Source organism: Anomaloglossus baeobatrachus, chromosome 4 (assembly GCF_048569485.1).
Source record: "Anomaloglossus baeobatrachus isolate aAnoBae1 chromosome 4, aAnoBae1.hap1, whole genome shotgun sequence".
NCBI lineage: Eukaryota > Metazoa > Chordata > Amphibia > Anura > Aromobatidae > Anomaloglossus > Anomaloglossus baeobatrachus.
Window position 1 is genome coordinate 225,843,474 of NC_134356.1, and position 14,374 is coordinate 225,857,847.

The 14,374-nt window shown below is 45.1% G+C and overlaps 1 protein-coding gene across 1 annotated transcript in view; it reads right to left on the reverse strand.

Moving 5' to 3' along the window:
• Window positions 1-12,275, reverse strand: part of SYCP3 (synaptonemal complex protein 3) — a 172,722-nt gene extending 160,447 nt beyond the window's left edge. Inside the window, exon 1 of the mRNA XM_075344707.1 lies at window positions 12,192-12,275. The gene's annotated coding sequence lies outside the window, so the exon portion shown is untranslated. The remainder of the gene's footprint in view (window positions 1-12,191) is intronic.
• Between the last annotated feature and the right edge of the window lie 2,099 nt (window positions 12,276-14,374).

The window sequence follows — 14,374 nt, forward strand, 5'->3', positions numbered from 1 at the left end:
CGATAATAATCGCTACGGCAGCTTTCACTAGATATTGCACGTGCGACGGGGGCGGGACTATCGCTGCAGCATCGGTAACACATTGTTACTGATGTCGCAGCGTGCAAAGCCCGCCTAACTTCCATCTGGCTGCTGCTGGAACACATATCAATTGAAGAGTACCAGGTGTTGGACCCCCACTAATTTTATATTGATGGCCTATGTTACAGACCAGTCAATAATATGTTAGTGCAGGAAGGGTGTTTTCCACTACAATTAAATTGATAACCTTTTTGTAGGATAGGTAATCAACATCATATGGTTGGGGGTCCAATCCTCAACTCCACCACCAGTTACTAGTGTCAGCAGCATTCAAAAGTAGACAGTCTATGAAGTATTTTCGAGTGCAGGCGAAGCTACTAACAGCTAATTGATGGTGTCAGACCACCATTGATTTGATATTGATTAGCTACTGTATAGTAAATATATGTCATGATTATATCAGTGGAAAACCCTTGAGGTAGGTGTTTTCAACCTACAAAACAGATAGTAGCGCAATCTTGCATTTTCAAAATATGCACATATTTTATATGGTCATGTTAATAGCCATAAATTTACATTGCCTCATTAGTACACACCAAAAAATATTGACATGATACTGAAGAGAAATATTCGTGCAAGAAGTCAAGCTTCTTAGGCCTCAGCCACATGTCTGTGCTGCACGTGAGTATTGTAAAATTAGAGAAAGGTCTGGCTCGACCGTAAGGTTGGGTGGCGCACACACGTGGGCACATAGCCTAATACTGAAAAGCATAGACTACAGCACCAAAAGTCAATAAAGAAAAAAATTGATGGTGTTTTTCTTCAAATGCTTTAATATTGTGAATTTTTTAACAAAAGTAATTTCCGAAAAAGATATCACCCAATGTTTCTACCCGATATTGGGTCTTTTTCACAGGATAATTTATCTGATATCGGAAGGAGAATATATTTCAAATAAAAAAAGAGGGAGTCCAATGAGAAATATACTGGTCGCCTGTGTGTTGGTATGAGAGCTCCAACCATAAATTCAAATTGTGCAATATCTGCTGGTATGGGTAAATTGGTTGTAAATAGGATCCTTATTAATATACATGCATCTACGTGTCTTCTGGATCTCCAAGATTGGTCTCTCGGAGTCGAAAATCGTTTTTTTCTTTTATAAAGTGTATATTTCTTTTATAAGCGTATTTTATTTGAAATATATTCTCCTTCCGATAATTATATTAGATAAATTTTGCCGTGAAAAAGACCCAATATCGGGTCAAAACGTTGGGTGATATCTTTTTCGGAAATTACTTTTGTTAAAAAATTCACAACATTAAAGCATTTGAAAAAACCTCCATCAATTTTTTTCTTTATTGACTTTTGGTGCTATAGTCTATGCTTTTCAGCACGTGAGTATTGTGTCTGTTTATTTCACAGATATAATACGCACCCATACCTGTGCACACGTTGTTGTTTTGTCGCATTTCTTCTTGACAGTTTTGTCACAAAACTGAATGGTTTCTTGATGCCAGCAAAGTATATGAGATTCCTGAAGTCTCAAAGACACATTGGTTATTTTCTTCTTGAAGATTTGGTGCAGGTTTAAATCTGCATCATGTCCACTCTTTCAGCATTTCTACGGCAGATTTCACCCATACTAATGAATGGAGAAAAATCCACACCAAAAACTCATGCAAGGCTGTGCACACGTTGTGTTTTTTTGTGTTTTATCATGTGTTTAGCCTTGGAGATTTTCACAAATATGCAAGAAAATCCTTATGCTAGCAAAGTCAACGAGAATCCTGCAGAAGTGTTGTGTACACATTAAGGATCTTTTTCTTCCAGATTTGGTTGCAGAAAAAAATCTGCTGCATGTGAATTCTTTCTGCGTTTCAAGCTTGTTTTCACCATTGAAATCAGTGAAAAAAAACGCATCGAAAACACAGAAAAAAGGCATCAAATTGCGGCAAAAAGGCATGTTTTCTGCCGCAGCTTTTTTTCCTGCCAGTAGATGCAGATTTGGTGCAGAGATTTCTGCAATCAAATCAGCAACGTGTGCACGTAGCCTAACGCATAAAAAAAGCTGCAAAAATATGTGGATTTTACACTGTTTTTCCTGTGCGTCAGTGAAAAACACATACAGCACACTGACGGTATCAAGTGTACAATCTGTGTGCTGTATGAGCTTGACATTACAAAGCTTCTATATTTTGCAATATTTTTATCCATCCGTGAAAAACATTGACGACACTGACAGTAAAAGTGGACACACAGATGTCACACTAGTGCAAAACACCAATTAGGCTGCTTTCACACTACGTTTTTTTAACATCCGTCATGAACGTTTTTTTAATGCAAAAACGGATCCAGTGCAAATGTGTTTTCATTTCAATGCATTTGCAATGGACTTGCGTCAACATGCGTTCACTTGCATTTGTGTGCGTTATAGTGAGGATCCAGCGACTTGCCGTTTTTAACTTTTTTCAAAAACGCTACTTGTAGCGTTTTTGAGCTGCGTCCAAATACTGCAAATTGCTGGATCCTGACTATACTGCACGCAAACGCATGTGAACGCTGGCATGCTGATAGACAGGATCCTGCTTGCTCTACTGAGCATGCCCACAAAGCAGCCTCGCGTGATCAGTCTCTCTCTCTCCACCTCCCTCCCCCTCCCTCTCTCTCCACTCTCCCCCGCCTGAGAGCGGAGGACGCTCGTAACCAAGGTAAATATCGGGTAACCGCGGTCTTAGTTACCCGATGTTTATCTTGGTTACGTGTGCAGGGAACCTGCTCCTACCAGCTGCAGACGCTCGTAACCAATGTAAATATCGGGTACCCAAGCAAGTTACCCGATGTTTACCTTGGTTACGAGCCTCCACAGCTGTCAGAAGCCAGCTCCCAGTCTTTGACGTTCAGTTCCCCTCACTCCCGATCACATGACTCCAATGCCCGCCCATAAACGTAAAGTGACAGGATCCTGCAAAATAACACATGCGTTTGCATGCGTTTTTTTGCTGTAAAAGTAGGATCCGCTTTTGCAGCAAAAAAAATATCCATGACGCATGTTAAAAAAAAGTAGTGTGAAAGCAGCCTTACATCAGTACCATTTCTTACATGTATGTGTTTAAATATGGATGTGTGAGTAAGGCCTGAGAGAAAGATATAGGATCAAAAAAAGAATACATATCTATAGAAGGGCTGGATGATATGTGCCTCGAGTGCTCAAGGCTAACAAATAACAAATCCTTTACCAAGGTATCTAGTGACACAGCTGGTACTGTACTGTGATCTAACGAAGGAAAGCCTAGCTATTCCTGGACTGTTCAGTACTCAAGACAGTAAGAAAAAGGAACAACTTGTACTATACCCAGAGCTTGAGTTGACATTTTGCTAAATTGTTACCTTGAAACAGCATTTTATTTTATAAATCTCTAAAATTCCTGAATTAATGGATGACTTCTGATTGCACGTTTATCTTCACAAAACTCTTCACAATTCAACCAGTTCACAAATTAGGCTACTTTCACACTTGCGTTGAACGGTATCCGTTGTATTGCGTTGTGTGACGGATGCAACGCATGTGTTGCATATAGTGGCACAACGGATGCTGCAAAACAACGCAATCCGCTTTGGGTGTTTTACAGTTTTACCGTCGGCAGACTATTGTGAACGATCAGTTGATCGCTGACAGTAGTCGGCCGCCGGGTGATCAGCCGATCACTCACAGTAGCCGGCCGCCGGGTGATCAGCTGATCACTCACAGTAGCCGGCCGCCGGGTGATCAGCTGATCACGCACAGTAGCCGGCCGCTGGGTGATCAGCCGATCACTCCCAGTAGCCGGCCGCCGGGTGATCAGCCGATCACTCACAGTAGTTGGCCGCCGGGTGATCAGCCGATCACTCACAGTAGTTGGCCGCCGGGTGATCAGCCGATCACTCACAGTAGCCAGTCGATCAGCTAATCACTCACAGTAGCCGGTCGATCAGCTAATCACTCACAGTAGCCGGCCGCCGGGTGATCAGCTGATCGTTCGGTCGTAATGTGTGCGGGGGGCGGAGTGCGAAGTGGGTGGAGCCGAGCGGGGCCATGGCTGAGGACGTCAGTGCCGCGGGAACTGCATCGCTGGGGGACAGGTGTGTGTGTGTGTGTGTGTATACATACGGAGTGCAGGAGGGGGCGGAGCCGAGCGGGGAAGTGTCGGGCTCCCGGCACACGTAACCAGGGTTCCTTGGTTACCCGATGTGTACCCTGGTTACGGGTGGAGGGAGCCAGAGAGAGCATGCGCAGTGAAATCCAAAGGATTCTGCTGCTCAAAAAAACGTTACATGCTGCGTTCCTTCCGCCCGACGCAGCGTCAAAATAACGACACTGCGTCGTCCGGCGGATGCAACGCTGATACTTGCGTTACAGTGCGTCATCCATACAAGTCTATGGAGAATAGCGCAGTGCGTTAACGGACTGCGCTATTCTCCATAGTGACGAACTCCGCTGAACGCAAGTGTGAAAGTACCCTTAGTGCAGTTCTTTACTGGAGCCACATAAAAAAAAACAAAAAAAACTGCACTGTATAAACATTAAAGAGAACCTGTCACCAGATTTTTGAGGTATAAACAAAAACTAGCACCTTAAAGGGAACCTGCAAGATTTTCCCTTATAAGCTGCGGTGACCACCACTGAGCCCTTATACACAGCATTCTAGAATACAATATATGTGTCCATGCTCATCTGTAGAACGTAAAAAGAAACCTTTATTATGCGTACCTAGGGGCGGTCCGGTCCGATGGTTATCGCTCCTCTTGGGTCTGGTGCTTCCTCCATCTTATGCATCGCCGTCCTCCTTCCCAGCCCCATATGTATGACGTGTCCTACATCATCCACACAGAGACCGCCATTACGCTCTTGCGCATGCACACTTTGATCTGCAATGCTGAGGGCAGAGCAAAGTGCTGTAATGCGCAGGCGTGAGGAAAGGTCAAAGTCGACCCGTGCATGCGCACTACAATATTTTGATCTGCCCTCAGCCAGGCAGATCAAAGCGCGCATGTGCAGGAGCGCAATGGAGGAGTCTGTGTGGATGATATAGGACGCGTCAAAAACACGGGGCTGCTAAGGCTACTTTCACACATCCGGTTTGAGCACTGCGGCTCAATCCGGCTGTGAAACCTATGCAACGGATGCGGCGAAAACACCGCATCCTTTGCATAAGTTTTTACATGCGGCCCGTCCATTTTTTTCCGGTTGCGGCACGCTACTGAGAATGCATAGTGGAAGAAACCGCATGCGGCGGCCGGATGCGTTTTTTTCCGCATTGCGTCGCATCCGGCGTCCATAGGCATACATTGAAAAATACGCCGCAGCGGCCGGATGCTGCGCAATGCGGTTTTTTTGCCGGACAAAAAAACGTTAGAAGATACGTTGCCTCCGGCCGCCGCTTTACTTAGTTTTGCCGCATCCGGAAAAAAACAGATACAACACAAAGCCATCAGGCACAATCTGGTAACAATGCAAATCAATGGGGATAAAACAGATGCGGTACCGGATCCGTTTTACCCATTTTTTTCCAGATTGTGCCTGATGGAAAAAACCTGATGTGTGAAAGTATCCTAAGGAGGACAGTGATCCACACACGATGAAAGGCGTTGGACTGAGAGCAGCAACACCCATCAGACTGGACCACCCCCTAAGTGAGTATAATAAATGTCTTTTTTACATTATATAGATTGGCCAGTATTCTAGAATGCTTTATATAAGGACTTACTGGTGGTGACCGCAGCTCATAAGGGAAAAACCTGGTGACCGGTTCCCTTTAAGCAGCACCTGTGTTACATTCCATAAAGGTGCATGTTATCCCTTGACTCCCCCTGTACACCCCACAAATACCTTTTCATATTCTCCTGCACGTTATGCAAATCTTTGGGTCCGGTACGATGGGCGTCCTTGGTTGTGGCTATTGTCTCTCCTCTCCACACTGATCCCCGTTCTCCTGCATCATCTTCATGCCCAGCTATAATCTCGCGCCCATACACAGACCTCACAAGTTCACGTATGTGCATCTATGTAGTCGGCTATGTTCGCAGTGGCAATGTCTCTATGCAGGCGCGAGATTTCGCCCAGCGATGTGGATGGTCCTTAGGCGTCATCCACGTCAATTATTACACGAGGACAGCGATCAGAGTAGAGAGGAGAGACAGGAGCCGCAACCAAACACATCTATCGGACCAGACCCAAAGATTTACATAGAGTGCAGGAGAATAAATAAAAAAGCATTTGTGGGGTGTACAGGGGGAGTCAATGGATAAAATGCATCATAATGGAATGCAACACAGGCGCTGCTTAAGGTACTAGGTTTGGTTTATATATCAAAAATCTGGTAACCGGTTCCCTTTAAGTCGCTTCTTGCTGATTAACACAGCTTTCTCCCATATAATGGTCAGTCCACATGTGGAAACCACGGCAAGTAAGTGGTGGTTGTAGGGCAGGGCTGGACAAAATGCGTCCTGCGGGCCAGATCTGCCCTGTGGTTGTTCTAGTCCAGCCCTCAGGCCGAGACCGTTGAAAACAGGACAGCTGGCTGCACTGTGCCCTCCTCCACCACCCTGTCGTGTGTGAACAGATTGGTAGAGAACAGTGCCGCTGGCTCCGTCTTCTACCAATCAATGTGAGGCAAAGCAGACACAACGATGTCACATCATAACGTGTGCTGTGCAGAGCCTCTTTGCACTGGAGGCCAGAGCAGAGCGTCGGGGGAACAGGAGATAGGCAAGCATGTTTGTTCTGTTTTCCATGTGTATGGGCTGTTTGCAAATATGTCAGAGGCTGCGTGGGGTCTCATAATGTATATAGAGGGCTATATGGGAGCTCAAAACTGTGAATAGGAGGCTATGTGGGGGCTCAAACTGTATATATGAGTCTATGTGGGGGCGCAAATGTAAATAGAAGGCTATGTAGGGCTCATAATGTATATAGAGGGCTATGTGGGAGCTCAGAACTGTGAATAGGAGGCTATGTGGGGGCTCAAACTGTATATATGAGTCTATGTGGGGGCTCAAATGTAAATAGAAGGCTATGTAGGGCTCAGAATGTATATAGAGGGCTATGTGGGAGCTCAGAGCTGAATATAGGAGGCTATGTGGGGGCTCATAATGTACATAGGATGCTATGTAGGTGCTCATAATGTACATCGGAGGCTATGTCGAGCTCAGTGTAAATAGGAGGCTAAGTAGGGCTCATATTGTATATAGGAGGTATGTTCAGCTCATAATGTATTTCGGAAGCTATGTGAGGGCTCATGCTGTAAATAGGCAACTATGCGGGGGCTAATGCTGCATATAGAGGGCTATGTGGGGGGCTCATTCTGTATATAGAGGCTATGTGGGGGCTCATACTATATATAGGGAGGCTGTGTGGGCTTATACAGAATATAGCGAGCTGCGTTGGGGCTCATACTATAAATAGCGGGGCTGTGTGTGAGCTCTTGCTGTACATAGGGGGCTGTGTGAGCTCATACTGTATATACGGGGATGTCAGAATACTGAATTCTGTTCAATTTTAAGTGATATAATTATTATTTTAGAATATTAAATGTATGAATATTAATAATGAACCAAATTAATTTATCCTATAGCGGCTCCTGGGTGCAACTGATGTGTGCTTCATAAGGGCATGTTTGCACATAATGTTTTGATGCATTTTTTCCCCCCATCTGTGTTAATTGGGTAGGGAAAATTCTTATAGTAATAACGTTAAATGGAACCTGCCACTTAAAAAAAACCCACTAGTAATCTGCAGATAAGAGGGTTCATCAGCAGGTTAATAGCATTTGAAACTTGCCTGGCGCCCACATATTGCATCCTGCTGCCAGGAGAAAAAGAACTTGAATCCTCAAAGCAGCGTTTGGGTTTCAGACATGGGAGCGGCTCAGGTTCAGTCACTGCTCTGTGTATGGAGAGTGGTGGCTGTAACTGAGCCCCCTGCACTGACTAACAGCTGGTTCTAATGATGACTGAACCTGTGCTGGCCCCGTGACTGAAACCCAACACTGCTGGGAGGATTTAAGTTCTTTTCCTCCTGGCAGCGGGGTCCAAAGTGCAGACGCTGGTAAGATTTTAAACACTATTAACCCGGAGATTAACCCCAAACCTGCTGTTAATAGCATTATATATATACTAGATGGTGCCCCGATTCTAACGCATCGGGTATTCTAGAATTTATTGTGTAGTTAATGTGTAGGGTGTATAAAAAGAGAGATTAGATCCCGTGATCCCAACGTATTGTTACCCCTCTATAAATCACTTGTAAGGCCACATCTGGAATACGGGATCCAGTTTTGGGCTCCACATTTTAAAAAGGACATTCAGAAGTTAGAGTCAGTTCAAAGGCGGGCAACTAGACTATTACAAGGAATGGAAGGCCTCCCATATGATGACAGGTTGAAAAAGTTAGATATGTTTAGCTTAGAAAAAAGACGTCTCAGAGGAGATCTCATTTATATGTATAAATACATGTGTGGTCAATATAAAGGACTGGCACATGACTTATTTCTTCCAAAGACAGTACTAAGGACCAGGGGACACTCACTGTGAGTGGAAGAAAAGCGATTCCAACAGCTAAATAGGAAAGGGTTCTTTACAGTTAGAGCAGTCAGACTGTGGAATGCCCTACCACAAGAGGTAGTAATGGCAGATACTATAACAGCTTTTAAAAAAGGGCTGGATGATTTCCTCAGTACACAAAACATTGTTGGTTATAAATGACTTAGTGACTAAATGTAGAACTGGTGGAGGAAGGTTGAACTAGATGGACCTAGGTCTTTTTTCAACCTAAGTAACTATGTAATGTATGATTTTTGTTATATATATAGATGTTGTTGTGTGTAGTTACCAAGTGTTTGTGTAGGGCGCTGTAAATGTTCTGGGTGTTGTCTGGGTGTGGGGGGGTGTGAAAGCGGTGTTTGTGTGTTGCGTTGTTTGTGGAGCGCTGCGTGTCTGCAGTGTTGTGTGTGTGTGGTGCTATGTGTGTGTGTGTGTGTGTGTTTTGGGGGGAGGTATGTTTTGTGCAGTGTGTGTGTTGGAGGAGTAGTCCTGGGGAGAGAGGAGTATAATAGGAGGAGTAGTAAAATAGGATGAGTAGTCCTGGGCAGAGAGGAGTATAATAGTAGTATAATAGGAGGAGTAGTAACATAGGAGGAGGAGTCCTGGGGGGAGAGGAGTATAATAGGAGGAGTAGTCCTGGGGAGAGAGGACTATAATAGGAGGAGGAGTCCTGGAGAGAGAGGAGTATAAATAGGGGGAGTAGTCCTGGAGAGAGAGGAATATAATAGGGGGAGTAGTCCTGGAGAGAGAGGAGTATAATAGGAGGAGTAGTCCTGGGGGGAGAGGAGTATAATAGGAGGAGTCCTGGGGGGAGAGGAGTATAATAGAAGGAGTAGTCCTGGGGGGGAGAAGAGTATAATAGGAGTAGTCCTGGGGGGGAGAAGAGTATAATAGGAGTAGTCCTGGGGGGAGAGGAGTATAATAGGAGGAGTAGTCCTGGGGGGAGAGGAGTATAATAGGAGGAGTAGTCCTGGGGGGAGAGGAGTATAATAGGAGGAGTAGTCCTGGCGGGAGAGGAGGATAATAGGAGGAGTAGTACTGGGGGGGAGAGGAGTATAATAGGAGGAGTAGTCCTGGAGAGAGAGGAGTATAATAGGAGGAGTCCTGGGGGGAGAGGAGTATAATAGAAGGAGTAGTCCTGGGGGGGAGAAGAGTATAATAGGAGTAGTCCTGGGGGGAGAAGAGTATAATAGGAGTAGTCCTGGGGGGAGAGGAGTATAATAGGAGGAGTAGTCCTGGGGGGAGAGGAGTATAATAGGAGGAGTAGTCCTGGGGGGGAGAGGAGTATATTAGAAGGAGTAGTCCTGGGGAGAGAGGAGGATAATAGCAGGAGTAGTCCTGGGGGGAGAGGAGTATATTAGAAGGAGTAGTCCTGGGGAGAGAGGAGGCTAATAGGAGTAGTCCTGGAGGTGAGGAGTATAATAGGAGGAGTAGTCCTTGGGGGAGAGGAGGATAATAGGAGGAGGAGTCCTGGGGGGAGAGGAGGATAATAGAAGGAGTAGTCCTGGGGGGAGAGGAGGATAATAGGAGTAGTCCTGGGGGAGAGGAGGATAATAGGAGTAGTCCTGGGGGGAGAGGAGTACAATAGGAGGAGTAGTCCTGGCAGGAGAGGAGGATAATAGGAGGCGTAGTCCTGGGGGGAGAGGAGGATAATAGGAGTAGTAGTCCGGGGGGAATGGAGTATAATAGCTGGAGTAGTCCTGGGGGAGGTGTCTAATTGGTGGAGTAGTCCTGTGGGGGAGGTGTCTAATTGGTGGAGTAGTCCTGTGGGGGAGGTGTCTAATTGGTGGAGTAGTCCTGGGGGGAGGTGTGTAATACGTGGAGTAGTCCTGGGGGGAGGGTGTATAGGTACCCAATGTGTGCGGGGGCGTGGCCGAGGGGGGCAAAATGTGCGGGGGCTTGGCCGAGGGGGGCAAAGTGTGCGGGGGCGTGGCCGAGGCTGGCAAAGCGTGCGGGGGCGTGTCCGAGGGGGCAAAGTGTGGGGGGGGCGTGGGCGAGCTGAGCGGCCAATGCGTGCGGGGGGCGGGGGCGGGTGGCCAATGCGATCGTTGTCACTGTAATCACGTCATTTTGGAGCAAGACAGACAGAATAAGGCAATTATATATATATATATATATATATATATATATAATATATATATATATATATATATAGATGGATATATGGGAAGCCTGAAAAATGCATGTAAAACAGTTGTGTTTTTAAATACAAAATCAAAGCTTTCCTGTACTAAAAAAAAAGCATGGAAAAACTGCAAATCTGCAGAAAAAATGCACTAAAGAAATAGGAAAAAAAAAAGCCGCAAAAACACAATTAGGCCCTGGGCACACAGTGCAGTTTTTTTTATTTGTTTTTGGTGCCGTAAATTAAATGCATTTCCTTCCCCAGCAAAGTCTATGAAGATTCAAAAATGCTGTGTGCACGTTGCTTCTTTTTTCACTGTAGTTTTGGGTGCAGAAAAAACAAACAGCATGTCAATTCTTTTTGCATTTTTCCCTGCGTTTTTCTATTGAAAATATAGAAAAAATGCGTATGGGCAAAAACGCACCAAAACGCTGCAAACATGCATGCATTTTTTGGTCAGAGGGTGCAAAACTGCAGTGTGCGCATGTAGCCTTAGAAAAGATTGTAATTGCTTAATTTGGTGCAGACCCTACAGAAAATATGCAGATAAAAAGGAACAGAAAAATGGAGCATTTACGCTGTTTGAACACTGCTATCTTACTACCGCTTCTCCCCATTGGAGATCAATGTGATCTAACAGCATAAAAAAAAAAAGTGTCAAAATCATGCAGAATTTCTGCTGCAATTTTCCAGTCACGGTCTGTGCTTTTAATGCAGAAAAAGCATAATGAATGCCAAGTGTGAACGTGCCCTAAAAGTGACCGTGACTTTCTGCTGTACCATTACAGGCAAATTGCTGACTTATTGCTAATGGCTGTGCGTTTTTACAGAAACCGCATCGCCAGGAAAAGCCAGCCATTTGTAATGAATTTCCAATACTTTTTCGAAACAACCGCTTTGCAGATGTTCCTCGGGGGCGTGTGAAGACCACCATGGTGGACCCCAGCCTCACTGCAAATCGCCTCATTGTTAATTGTAATGGCGGTCTGGGTTTGTGGCTAAACTGACGATTTCTACCCAGCCATTAAAAATGGAATACCACATGGATATGGAGTAAAGTCACATAGCAAGGAAACGTATGGTCACAATGCAGCCTCTACGTGTGGGCTAACAAAATGGAGACTAACCAAATGCTAGTGATAATGATTTTTCTGCTTAGGTATTTCTCACTGTCCCATTGAATTAATCATGGCCAGATTATTTTTCTCACATACTCCTCTGTTCATAGGAAAATAAAATATCTGACAGAAAAATAAGGTCCTGACAGAAGGCACAAAACAAGGTGAGGGAAAATGTCTCCAGAAAAAAAAAGACGGGACTGCTCCCTCAGATGAAAGTCTCAGGGAAAGCTTTTGTTAGGGATAACAGCTTTTGGAGCCACGTTACACAGCTGACTACACTGAACCATTCTGTACATTCTCTCATGCTGCACAATCTTCGCTGTTGTAAGAAGTCGCCATAGCTTTACCTAGTGCTATTATTGATCTGGACTGGATTCCGGAGAAGGCGGGAAAGTCTGTGAGTCACCTAATCTGCGGAGGAAGAAACGGGCGGGCGGGCGCCGAGCTAAGGAGAGTGGGCTGAGGAGAGTGACGCGGGCGGGCAATTGCAAAATGATGAACGCTTCAGTGCTCAGTTTTGTGGATGGACGTGGACAATAAATGTCCGTCCACAGTCTAGTGCTTTTGCTACCAAGATCATTCCTTGCTACAGCGGTGTATATTGGTGTATGTTCACACAGGAGTAAACTTACTAGCACGTCAGAACATGGCTGCTTCCATTCTGTGGTGTTTACCTGAAAACTGGAAAGTAAAGGGTTTATTTGGTGATAAAAACAAATTCATCCAATACAGACATTTTGCTTTATTTTAACAAAATAAAGTATAAGAGGGTTAATTCCTCTATAAAAACAAATGGTCATTTTGGTACAGTCTACAGTGGAGTGTCCCATCTGTAGATTAATCAGGCAAAAGCAAAACATTGAAGAAAAAAAGCATTGATAATGCTTTTATTCGTGATTTGTGTTTGGTGCAAATTGGAAACTCCGCTCGTTCTTATAAGGCCCCCTTCACACGCACGTGTCTCCGGTACGTGCTAGGTCCGTGCCCGCATGTACTGGAGACACGGGCACATGTAAACCCATTAAAATCAATGGGTATATGTGCATGCACGTGTGCAGCCATTGGCCCGTGCCTCCGTGTGGAGCACACGTGAGCCCGTGTGCTCCACACGGATGCATGTCCGTTTTTCTCCAGCAGCACAAGTGTCACACGGCCCGCATACGGACCACACGGATGTAGTGTGGATGCAGGCCCACGTGACAGTCACTTCCTCCTCGCGTTCATGACTAGGGGGCCCGGCGTGTCCTGCCGTCGGGGGGCATGGCAACATGACGTTGTGCGCGCCAATTTGCTAATGGGCTCCCTCACTTCTCTATTTATACCCTTCACTCATCACTCATAGCCACGCCTCCTGACGAAGACTTCTGGTGAAACGCGCGTTGAGGCCCCGCCCCCACGCCTTGACAGTCCTACCATCCCTGCTCTGACATGACGCAAGGTAATACTCTCTAACCGCTTATGCCCTTCAGCCACTGTGGGACTTATGTGAGATCTTACAGATCTCTTTAGTATTTAACTAACTACACTGTCCCCCTTTGGTCTTTCACAGGCTACCATACTTTGTATAATCTCTTATTTACATTGCTGCCTGTCACCAGGTATCATTGCCATCTGGTGGTTAGTTCAGGTATTGCTGTGGGTTGTTTCTGGCAGGCTTTTTCCATCTTTGCCTGCAACCACTGTGCACCCTGTATCACCTATTTATATATTTAATAAAGCAATTTGTATTTCACCTTGATCAATTTGTGGTCCTTTCTCTCTGTATCCCCTCTTTATATATATTTTTATTTGTATTTGGGGTTACACATTTTAGGTTTTATGTTTGTGGACCCTTTCCGGTCATAGGAAAGTTTGTTTAGGTTATGTCTGCTACGATATCGTCTGCTGCAGCTAATCGGTAAGATCAGCTGTTTTCCAGTGTTGTTGTGACCGCGCGCTCCTGCGGTCACAACAGATCTGAAGAAGCGAGGGCGCATGCGCCGCCCTCTCATGCACCATAACACTGTGGGCTTCAGAATCAGAAACACGGCGCCAGAGATGAGCGGTATGCGCAGGCGCTAAATCCGACGCCATGTAACTGAAGATTAGAAATTTACATATGACCAGAGGGAGGGAGGAACAGGCGGCGGGGGGGCGCGGATCCACGTGCATAACCCGCCCGGACATTAGCAGAGAGGTGCACACGTCAATCAAAAAGTGCAGGAATTTTCAAACTTTATAAATCTGAATTTCACAGCCTAAACACCCGAGCTGCACCCTAATGGTATGTACACAATGTGCCTGATAGTGCCAGTACTGCACTGGCTGCACCTTATATAGGAAAATGCTGATGTTTGGTTCCCTTTAATTGATTTTATATTGTATAGATTGGGCATTCCTGATCAAGGCGATACCAAATATGCATTGGGGTTGTTTTATTTTAATTGTTTTATTTTTAATGGGGGTTATTTGAAATTTTAGTTTATTATTTTTAATATTTTTAAAAACTTTTTTTTTTTAATTGATTTTTATTAGTTCCCCTATGGAACTT